Genomic DNA, 12,082 nt, shown 5'->3' on the forward strand with positions numbered 1-12,082 from the left:
AAACAAAATAATAATAAAAACTAAAATAAATAATTAATTAAAACCTAATTAGGGTTTTATAATAATAATTATAATAATTACCCGTAATTAATGCCTGATTAGGGTTCTGTGTACCCGTGTCAGAGGGGCTCCGCGAGTTGCGGTGCCCGAAGCAGAAAACTCCGCGAGTCGCGGGGTTCCAGAATTCAACTCAGGTACAGTTTTAAATTTGACCTTTTTTTTTGTTTTAAATAAAATAAAAAAAATACTTAAATAAAACTTATATAAAAATAAAGAAACTTTATAAAACTTAAATATTTAACAAAATCTTAAAACTACTTATATTTTTGTTTTTCTTTTTATATTTTCGAATATTTAAAAACGTATTTTTATAAAAACGAATTTTAATAAAAGTAAACTAAAAATCTTTTTTTTTTATATTAGCGTTGCGCTTCCGGCTTTTAAGCTAGATTGTTCCCTGGCAGCGGCGCCAAAAATAACTTGATGTTTCGCGAGGTGTATATAAAATACTATTAATTTTTAGCAGGAAAATACTATTAAATACGATACAATTTTACACAAGATATTTATTTATTTATAGAATGGATATACTTAAACCTTCCTACAACACTTATAGGCAGTGTACCTAATCGCACATTAGTGTAGTTTTTAGTAAGTCTGGTTCGTTCCACAGGGAAAATCTTTAAACAAAGCTTAACGCTATATTAGTTTACTTTTATAAAACTACAAATATATATATAAGTAATATTATTATTATAAAGGGGGGTTTTACCGTTTAATGACCGGTTTGTCGATTTTAAAACTTTAGTTGCAGTTAAAACCAAATGTAAAATATTAAAAATAAATACAAGACTTAAATTAAAGCGTAAAGTAAATAACGATAATGAAATTGCGAATAATAAAAATGCGATAAAATAAACTTGCGATAATTAAAAAGTACGATAAATAAAAGTGCAATTAAATACAATAACAATAAAAATGCGATAATTAGAAGTGCAATTAAATATAAAATAAAGGAAATTAAATATGAAATAAAAGAATTATGCTTATTTAAACTTCCGTAATTATGATGTTTGACGTGTTGATTTTAGTTTTATGCCCATGGGTTAATTGTCCTTTGTCCTGGATTATTTAATATGTCCATCTAGTTTTTGTCCATAACAGTCCATCAGTCATAAATATAAAGTGCGAGTGTCCTCGTCAAATTATCCTTATACCCGAAGTTAAATATTCCAACTAATTGGGGACTTAAACTATAACAAGATTTTAATACTTTGTTTAATAATTACACCAGGATGTCGACTGAGTGTAACCCAAGGTTTTAATATTTTGTTATCAATTATGCCAAGTGTCCTTTTACATAATTTCACCCCTGTTTTAATTATTCTAGTAGCTATTAATCCATTCCCGTGTCCGGTTAAATGAACGATTATTCGTACATATAAATACCCCGCCCATCGTGTCCGATCGAGTGTATATGGTAATTTATAGGGACGCCCAATTGTAAATCTTTATATTAACATTAACAAACTATCATTTAGTTAAACAAATATAAAGCCCATTAATAGCCCATAGTCTAATTTTCACAAGTGTCGTTCTTTTGTCCAAACCCCAATTATGGTACAAAGCCCAATTACCCAATTTTAGTAATTAGCCCAACATCATGATTACTTCGGATTAAATAAGCATAATAATAACTTAGCTACGAGACATTAAATTAAAAAGGTTGAACATAACTTACAATGATTAAAAATAGCGTAGCGTTACACGGACAGAATTTCGACTTACACCCTTACAATATTCGCTAACATACCCTTATTATTAGGATTTAAAATTAAAATTAAAATTAAAATATAAATTATATATATATATATATATATATATATATATATATATATTTACGTATATATTGAGAGAGATATATATATATATTGGTTTTTGCGATCAGAATTCGTTTGCTTTTATAGGGAGTTTCAGAATTTGGGGCCCCGCGACTCGCGGCCCTTTTTGCCTTCAAACTCCGCGAGTCGCGGAGTTTTTAAATACAGCTCACCCAAGTTTGGAGCCTTTCTTGCCGACGGTTTATAATATATTATATAATATATAAATAATTATAAGAATTATTTAAATATTATATTATATTTATGTGCATAGTTGATTTGTAATTTTTAGTCCGTTGCATCGAGCGTTGAGAGTTGACTCTGGTCCCGGTTCCGGATTTTCGAACGTCCTTGCGTACAATTTAATATCTTGTACTTTGCGTTTTGAATCTTGTACTCTTGTAATTTCGAGACGTTTCTTATCAATAATTGGAACCTCTTTGATTGTCTTTTGTACTTTTGAGCTTTTTGGTCGTTTGCGTCTTCAATTCGTCGCATCTGTCTTTTGTCTTCACCTTTTATTATTTAAACGAATATCACTTGTAAATAGAACAATTGCAACTAAAAGCTTGTCTTTCTTAAGGAATAATGCTATGAAATATATGTTCGTTTTTAGCATTATCACCAATAGTACATACATCTAAAAGCTGTGTATTGTACGAGTACGAATACGGGTGCATACGAGTAGAATTGTTGATGAAACTGAACGAGGATGTAATTGTAAGCATTTTTGTTAAGTAGAAGTATTTTGATAAGTGTATTGAAGTCTTTCAAAAGTGTATAAATACATATTAAAACACTACATGTATATACATTTTAACTGAGTCGTTAAGTCATCGTTAGTCGTTACATGTAAGTGTTGTTTTGAAACCTTTAGGTTAACGATCTTGTTAAATGTTGTTAACCCAATGTTTATAATATCAAATGAGATTTTAAATTATTATATTATCATGATATTATCATGTATGAATATCTCTTAATATGATATATATACATTAAATGTCTTTACAACGATAATCGTTACATATATGTCTCGTTTAAAAATCATTAAGTTAGTAGTCTTGTTTTTACATATGTAGTTCATTGTTAATATACTTAATGATATGGTTACTTATCATAGTATCATGTTAACTATATATATATCCATATATATGTCATCATATAGTTTTTACAAGTTTTAACGTTCTAGAATCACCGGTCAACTTGGGTGGTCAATTGTCTATATGAAACATATTTCAATTAATTATGTCTTAACAAGTTTGATTGCTTAACATGTTGGAAACATTTAATCATGTAAATATCAATCTCAATTAATACATATAAACATGGAAAAGTTCGGGTCACTACAGTACCTACCCGTTAAATAAATTTCGTCCCGAAATTTTAAGCTGTTGAAGGTGTTGACGAATCTTCTGGAAATAGATGCGGGTATTTCTTCTTCATCTGATTTTCACGCTCCCAGGTGAACTCGGGTCCTCTACGAGCAATCCATCGAACCTTAACAATTGGTATCTTGTTTTGCTTAAGTCTTTTAACCTCACGATCCATTATTTCGACGGGTTCTTCGATGAATTGAAGTTTTTCGTTGATTTGGATTTCATGTAACGGAATAGTGAGATCTTCTTTAGCAAAACATTTCTTCAAATTCGAGACGTGAAAAGTGTTATGTACAGCCGCGAGTTGTTGAGGTAACTCAAGTCGGTAAGCTACTGGTCTGACACGATCAATAATCTTGAATGGTCCAATATACCTTGGATTTAATTTCCCTCGTTTACCAAATCGAACAACACCTTTCCAAGGTGCAACTTTAAGCATGACCATCTCTCCAATTTCAAATTCTATATCTTTTCTTTTAATGTCAGCGTAGCTCTTTTGTCGACTTTGGGCGGTTTTCAACCGTTGTTGAATTTGGATGATCTTCTCGGTAGTTTCTTGTATAATATCCGGACCCGTAATCTGTCTATCCCCCACTTCACTCCAACAAATTAGAGACCTGCACTTTCTACCATAAAGTGCTTCAAACGGCGCCATCTCAATGCTTGAATGGTAGCTGTTGTTGTAGGAAAATTCTGCTAATGGTAGATGTCGATCCCAACTGTTTCCGAAATCAATAACACATGCTCGTAGCATGTCTTCAAGCATTTGTATCGTCCTTTTGCTCTGCCCATCAGTTTGTGGATGATAGGCAGTGCTCATGTCTAGACGAGTTTCTAATGCTTGCTGTAATATCTGCCAGAATCTTGAAATAAATCTGCCATCCCTATCAGAGATAATAGAGATTGGTATTCCATGTCTGGAGACGACTTCCTTCAAATACAGTCGTGCTAACTTCTCCATCTTGTCATCTTCTCTTATTGGCAGGAACTGTGCTGATTTGGTGAGACGATCAACTATTACCCAAATAGTATCAAAACCACTTGCAGTCCTTGGCAATTTAGTGATGAAATCCATGGTAATGTTTTCCCATTTCCATTCCGGGATTTCGGGTTGTTGAAGTAGACCTGATGGTTTCTGATGCTCAGCTTTGACCTTTAAACACGTCAAACATTCTCCTATGTATTTAGCAACATCGGCTTTCATACCCGGCCACCAAAAATGTTTCTTGAGATCCTTGTACATCTTCCCCGTTCCAGGATGTATTGAGTATCTGGTTTTATGAGCTTCTCTAAGTACCATTTCTCTCATATCTCCAAATTTTGGTACCCAAATCCTTTCAGCCCTATACCGGGTTCCGTCTTCCCGAATATTAAGATGCTTCTCTGATCCTTTGGGTATTTCATCCTTTAAATTTCCCTCTTTTAAAACTCCTTGTTGCGCCTCCTTTATTTGAGTAGTAAGGTTATTATGAATCATTATATTCATAGATTTTACTCGAATGGGTTCTCTGTCCTTCCTGCTCAAGGCATCGGCTACCACATTTGCCTTCCCCGGGTGGTAACGAATCTCAAAGTCGTAATCATTCAACAATTCAATCCACCTACGCTGCCTCATATTCAGTTGTTTCTGATTAAATATGTGCTGAAGACTTTTGTGGTCGATATATATAATACTTTTGACCCCATATAAGTAGTGCCTCCAAGTCTTTAATGCAAAAACAACCGTGCCTAATTCCAAATCATGCGTCGTATAATTTTGTTCATGAATCTTAAATTGTCTAGACGCATAAGCAATCACCTTCGTTCGTTGCATTAATACACAACCGAGACCTTGCTTTGATGCGTCACAATAAATCACAAAATCATCATTCCCTTCAGGCAATGATAATATAGGTGTCGTAGTTAGCTTTTTCTTCAATAACTGAAACGCTTTCTCTTGTTCATCATTCCATTCAAATTTCTTCCCTTTATGCGTTAATGCAGTCAAGGGTTTTGCTATTCTGGAAAAGTCTTGGATGAACCTTCTGTAGTAACCAGCTAGTCCTAAAAACTGGCGTATGTGTTTCGGAGTTTTCGGGGTTTCCCACTTTTCAACAGTTTCTATCTTTGCCGGATCCACCTTAATACCTTCTTTGTTCACTATGTGACCGAGGAATTGAACTTCTTCCAACCAAAATGCACACTTTGAAAACTTAGCGTACAATTCTTCCTTCCTCAATACTTCTAACACCTTTCTCAAATGTTCACCGTGTTCTTGGTCATTCTTTGAGTAAATAAGTATGTCATCAATGAAAACAATGACAAACTTGTCAAGGTATGGTCCACACACTCGGTTCATAAGGTCCATGAACACAGCTGGTGCATTAGTTAAACCAAACGACATGACCATAAACTCGTAATGACCGTAACGTGTTCTGAAAGCAGTCTTTGGAATATCATCTTCTTTCACCCGCATTTGATGATACCCGGAACGTAAGTCAATCTTTGAATAAACAGACGAGCCTTGTAGTTGATCAAATAAGTCATCGATTCTCGATAGTGGGTAGCGGTTCTTGATGGTAAGTTTGTTCAACTCTCGGTAGTCGATACACAACCTGAATGTACCATCTTTCTTCTTGACAAACAAAACAGGAGCTCCCCACGGTGATGTGCTTGGTCGAATGAAACCACGCTCTAAAAGTTCTTGTAATTGGCTTTGCAGTTCTTTCATCTCGTTGGGTGCGAGTCTGTAAGGAGCACGAGCTATTGGTGCAGCTCCTGGTACAATATCTATTTGAAATTCAACGGATCGATGTGGGGGTAATCCCAGTAATTCTTTCGGAAATACATCGGGAAATTCTTTTGCGACGGGAACATCATTGATGCTCTTTTCTTCAGTTTGTACTTTCTCGACGTGTGCTAGAACAGCATAGCAACCTTTTCTGATTAGTTTTTGTGCCTTCAAATTACTAATAAGATGTAGCTTCGTGTTGCCCTTTTCTCCGTACACCATTAAGGGTTTTCCTTTTTCTCGTATAATGCAAATTGCATTTTTGTAACAAACGATCTCTGCTTTCACTTCTTTCAACCAGTCCATACCGATTATCACATCAAAACTCCCTAACTCTACTGGTATCAAATCAATCTTAAATGTTTCGCTAACCAGTTTAATTTCTCGATTCCGAAATATATTATCTGCTGAAATTAATTTATCATTTGCTAATTCGAGTAAAAATTTACTATCCAAAGGCGTCAATGGACAACTTAATTTAGCACAAAAATCTCTACTCATATAGCTTCTATCCGCACCCGAATCAAATAAAACGTAAGCAGATTTATTATCAATAAGAAATGTACCCGTAACAAGCTCCGGGTCTTCCTGTGCCTCTGTCGCATTAATATTGAAAACTCTTCCGCGGCCTTGTCCATTCGTGTTCTCCTGGTTCGGGTAATTTCTAATAATGTGGCCCGGTTTTCCACATTTATAACAAACTACATTGGCATAACTTGCTCCGACACTACTTGCTCCGCCATTACTCGTTCCGACACCATTTGTTCCTTTCGTTCTATTAACCCCTAGTCCGTAGACCTCACACTTCGCCGCGCTATGACCATTTCTTTTACACTTGTTGCAAAATTTGGTGCAGAACCCCGAGTGATACTTTTCGCACCTTTGGCATAGCTGCTTCTGATTGGTGTTGTTGTTGTTGCGGTTATTATTGTTGTTGGGATGATTGTTGCTGTTGCTGTTGTTGTTGTTGTTGTTGTTGTTGTTGTTGTTGTTGTTGTTGTTGTTGGGCCGTTTGTTGTAGTTGCGATTGATGTTGCGATTGTTGGGATAATTGTTGCAATTATTGTTGTAATTGCTGTTGTTGTTGTATTGGTGATTCTTATCACCTTTTTCCTCCCACTTTCTTTTGACTTGCTTCACATTCGCCTCTTCAGCAGTCTGTTCTTTAATTCTTTCTTCAATCTGGTTCACTAGTTTGTGAGCCATTCTACATGCCTGTTGTATGGAGGCGGGCTCATGTGAACTTATATCTTCTTGGATTCTTTCCGGTAATCCTTTCACAAAAGTGTCGATCTTCTCTTCCTCATCTTCGAATGCTCCCGGACACAATAGACACAATTTTGTGAATCGTCTTTCGTACGTGGTAATATCAAATCCTTGGGTTCGTAACCCTCTAAGTTCTGTCTTGAGCTTATTGACCTCGGTTCTGGGACGGTACTTCTCGTTCATCAAGTGCTTGAATGCTGACCACGGTAGTGCGTACGCATCGTCTTGTCCCACTTGCTCTAGATAGGTATTCCACCATGTTAACGCAGAACCTGTGAAGGTATGCGTAGCGTACTTCACTTTGTCCTCTTCAGTACACTTACTTATGGCAAACACCGATTCGACCTTCTCGGTCCACCGTTTCAATCCGATCGGTCCTTCGGTTCCATCAAATTCCAAAGGTTTGCAGGTAGTGAATTCTTTGTAGGTGCATCCTACACGATTTCTTGTACTGCTAGATCCATGGTTATTGTTGGTATGTAGCGCAGCCTATACTGCGGCTATGTTTGAAGCAAGAAAGGCACGAAATTCCTCTTCGCTCATATTCAAGGTGTGTCGAGTAGTCGGTGCCATTTACTTCAAATAGTCAAATGAATCAAGTTAATCATACAGAATATTAAGAGTAGTCAATAGTATCTCGTAGCATAATATGAACTCATTTATAAAAGCTTTTTCTTCATATTAGCGTTTTATAAGTTTAAATTAGGGTAGTATCTACCCGTTAAGTTCATACTTAGTAGCTAATATACAATTCAACTACTACAATTCTATATGAAAAACTGATTATAATAATATTTCGCGTTCAAACTTTTACACAATATTTTACAAACTTACAATACCGCTTATTTTACATATAGCATGAAATATAGCACACAATAACTTTGATACAAGATAGTTGTGAAGATAATTCTAGCTAGTACACAAGTCGTTCAGCAAAGGTAATAAAGATACGTAATTCATACATCCAGAAACAAGTCATGCATTCTGGTTTTACTAGGATTACTTCCCATCCTTGGTCTTGTGGAACATAACCGTTATGGCCGTTGATAAGACAGCGTGTTGTAACGTCGTCAAAGGGACGAGGGTTACGTAATGTCCAACAGTCTCGTAACAATCTAAAAACCTCATTTCTTACCCCAATTACCGACTCCGTCACTTGTGGGAACGTTTTGTTTAATAGTTGTAGCCCGATGTTCTTGTTCTCACTTTGGTGAGAAGCGAACATTACTAATCCGTAAGCATAACATGCTTCTTTATGTTGCATGTTAGCCGCTTTTTCTAAATCACGAAGTCCAATATTCGGATATATTGAGTTAAAATAATTTCTTAACCCATTGCGTAAAATAGCATTTGGGTTCCCCGCAATATATGCGTCAAAGTAAACACATCGTAACTTATGGATTTCCCAATGTGATATCCCTCATCTTTCGAACGAAAGCCTTTTATAAACCAAGGCATTCTTGGAACGTTCTTCGAATGTCTTACAAACTGATCTCGCCTTAAATAGTTGTGCCGAAGAATTCTGACCGACTCTAGACAAGATTTCATCAATCATGTCTCCGGGTAGGTCTCTTAAAATATTGGGTTGTCTATCCATTTTGTGTTTTTATACTGTAAAATAGACAAGAGTTAGATTCATAAAAAAAAATACTTATTAATACAAGCAATTTTTACATATATCATAAAGCATAAGCACACTATATTACATATATTACACCACATGAATACAACTATCTTATTCCGACTCGCTTGTTTCTTCTTCTTTGGTTTTGGTTCGTTTTGCCAAGTTTCTAGGGATATATGATGTTCCCCTAATACGAGCCGTCGTTTTCCACATTGGTTTAGAAAAACCTGGTGGTTTAGAGGTTCCCGGGTCATTGTTACAACTTAAGGACTTCGGGGGTTGACAATACATATAAAGTTCATCGGGGTTGGAATTAGATTTCTCTATTTTTATGCCCTTTCCCTTATTATTTTCTTTTGCATTTTTAAATTCAGTTGGGGTAATTTCTATAACATCATCGGAATTCTCGTCGGAATCCGATTCATCGGAGAATTGGTAATCCTCCCAATATTTTGCTTCCTTGGCGGAAACACCATTGACCATAATTAACCTTGGTCGGTTGGTTGAGGATTTTCTTTTACTTAACCATTTTATTATTTCCCCCACCGGTTCTATTTCTTCATCCGGTTCCGATTCTTCTTCCGGTTCCGATTCTTCTTCCGGTTCCGACTCTTCTTCCGGTTCCTCTTCGGGAACTTGTGAATCAGTCCACGAATCATTCCAATTTACATTTGACTCTTCATTATTATTAGGTGAGTCAATGGGACTTGTTCTAGAGGTAGACATCTATCACATAATATCAAACGCGTTAAGAGATTAATATATCACATAATATTCACATGTTAAAAATATATAGTTTCCAACAAAATTTGTTAAGCAATCATTTTTCAAGTAAACACGGTCGAAGTCCAGACTCACTAATGCATCCTAACAAACTCGATAAGACACACTAATGCAAAATTCTGGTTCTCTAAGACCAACGCTCGGATACCAACTGAAATGTCTCGTTTTTATTGATTAAAAACGTTCCATATTAATTGATTTCGTTGCGAGGTTTTGACCTCTATATGAGATGTTTTTCAAAGACTGCATTCATTTTAAAACAAACCATAACCTTTATTTCATCAATAAAGGTTTAAAAAGCTTTACGTAGATTATCAAATAATGATAATCTAAAATATCCTGTTTACACACGACCATTACATAATGGTTTACAATACAAATATGTTACAACAAAATAAGTTTCTTGAATGCAGTTTTTACACAATATCATACAAGCATGGACTCCAAATCTCGTCCTTATTTAAGTATGCGACAGCGGAAGCTCTTAATAATCACCTGAGAATAAACATGCTTAAAACGTCAACAAAAATGTTGGTGAGTTATAGGTTTAACCTATATATATCAAATCATAATAATAGACCACAAGATTTCATATTTCAATACACATCCCATACATAGAGATAAAAATCATTCATATGGTGAACACCTGGTAACCGACATTAACAAGATGCATATATAAGAATATCCCCATCATTCCGGGACACCCTTCGGATATGATATAAATTTCGAAGTACTAAAGCATCCGGTACTTTGGATGGGGTTTGTTAGGCCCAATAGATCTATCTTTAGGATTCGCGTCAATTAGGGTGTCTGTTCCCTAATTCTTAGATTACCAGACTTAATAAAAAGGGGCATATTCGATTTCGATAATTCAACCATAGAATGTAGTTTCACATACTTGTGTATATTTTGTAAATCATTTATAAAACCTGCATGTATTCTCATCCCAAAAATATTAGATTTTAAAAGTGGGACTATAACTCACTTTCACATATTTTTACTTCGTCGGGAAGTAAGACTTGGCCACTGGTTGATTCACGAACCTATAACAATATATACATATATATCAAAGTATGTTCAAAATATATTTACAACACTTTTAATATATTTTGATGTTTTAAGTTTATTAAGTCAGCTGTCCTCGTTAGTAACCTACAACTAGTTGTCCACAGTTAGATGTACAGAAATAAATCAATAAATATTATCTTGAATCAATCCACGACTCAGTGTATACGTATCTCAGTATTGATCACAACTCAAACTATATATATTTTGGAATCAACCTCAACCCTGTATAGCTAACTCCAACATTCACATATAGAGTGTCTATGGTTGTTCCGAAATATATATAGATGTGTCGACATGATAGGTTGAAACATTGTATACGTGTCTATGGTATCTCAAGATTACATAATATACAATACAAGTTGATTAAGTTGTGGTTGGAATAGATTTGTTACCAATTTTCACGTAGCTAAAATGAGAAAAATTATCCAATTTTGTTTTACCCATAACTTCTTCATTTTAAATCCGTTTTGAGTGAATCAAATTGCTATGGTTTCATATTGAACTCTATTTTATGAATCTAAACAGAAAAAGTATAGGTTTATAGTCGGAAAAATAAGTTACAAGTCGTTTTTGTAAAATTAGTCATTTCAGTCGAAAGAACGACGTCTAGATGACCATTTTAGAAAACATACTTCCACTTTGAGTTTAACCATAATTTTTGGATATAGTTTCATGTTCATAATAAAAATCATTTTCTCAGAATAACAACTTTTAAATCAAAGTTTATCATAGTTTTTAATTAACTAACCCAAAACAGCCCGCGGTGTTACTACGACGGCGTAAATCCGGTTTTACGGTGTTTTTCGTGTTTCCAGGTTTTAAATCATTAAGTTAGCATATCATATAGATATAGAACATGTGTTTAGTTGATTTTAAAAGTCAAGTTAGAAGGATTAACTTTTTTTTGCGAACAAGTTTAGAATTAACTAAACTATGTTCTAGTGATTACAAGTTTAAACCTTCGAATAAGATAGCTTTATATGTATGAATCGAATTATGTTATGAACATCATTACTACCTTAAGTTCCTTGGATAAATCTACTGGAAAAGAGAAAAATGGATCTAGCTTCAACGGATCCTTGGATGGCTAGAAGTTCTTGAAGCAGAATCATGACACGAAAACAAGTTCAAGTAAGATCATCACTTGAAATAAGATTGTTATAGTTATAGAAATTGAACCAAAATTTGAATATGATTATTACCTTGTATTAGAATGATAACCTACTGTAAGAAACAAAGATTTCTTGAGGTTGGATGATCACCTTACAAGATTGGAAGTGAGCTAGCAAACTTGAAAGTATTCTTGATTTTATGT

This window comes from Rutidosis leptorrhynchoides, chromosome 4, assembly GCF_046630445.1.
Source record: "Rutidosis leptorrhynchoides isolate AG116_Rl617_1_P2 chromosome 4, CSIRO_AGI_Rlap_v1, whole genome shotgun sequence".
NCBI classification, from domain to species: Eukaryota; Viridiplantae; Streptophyta; class Magnoliopsida; order Asterales; family Asteraceae; genus Rutidosis; species Rutidosis leptorrhynchoides.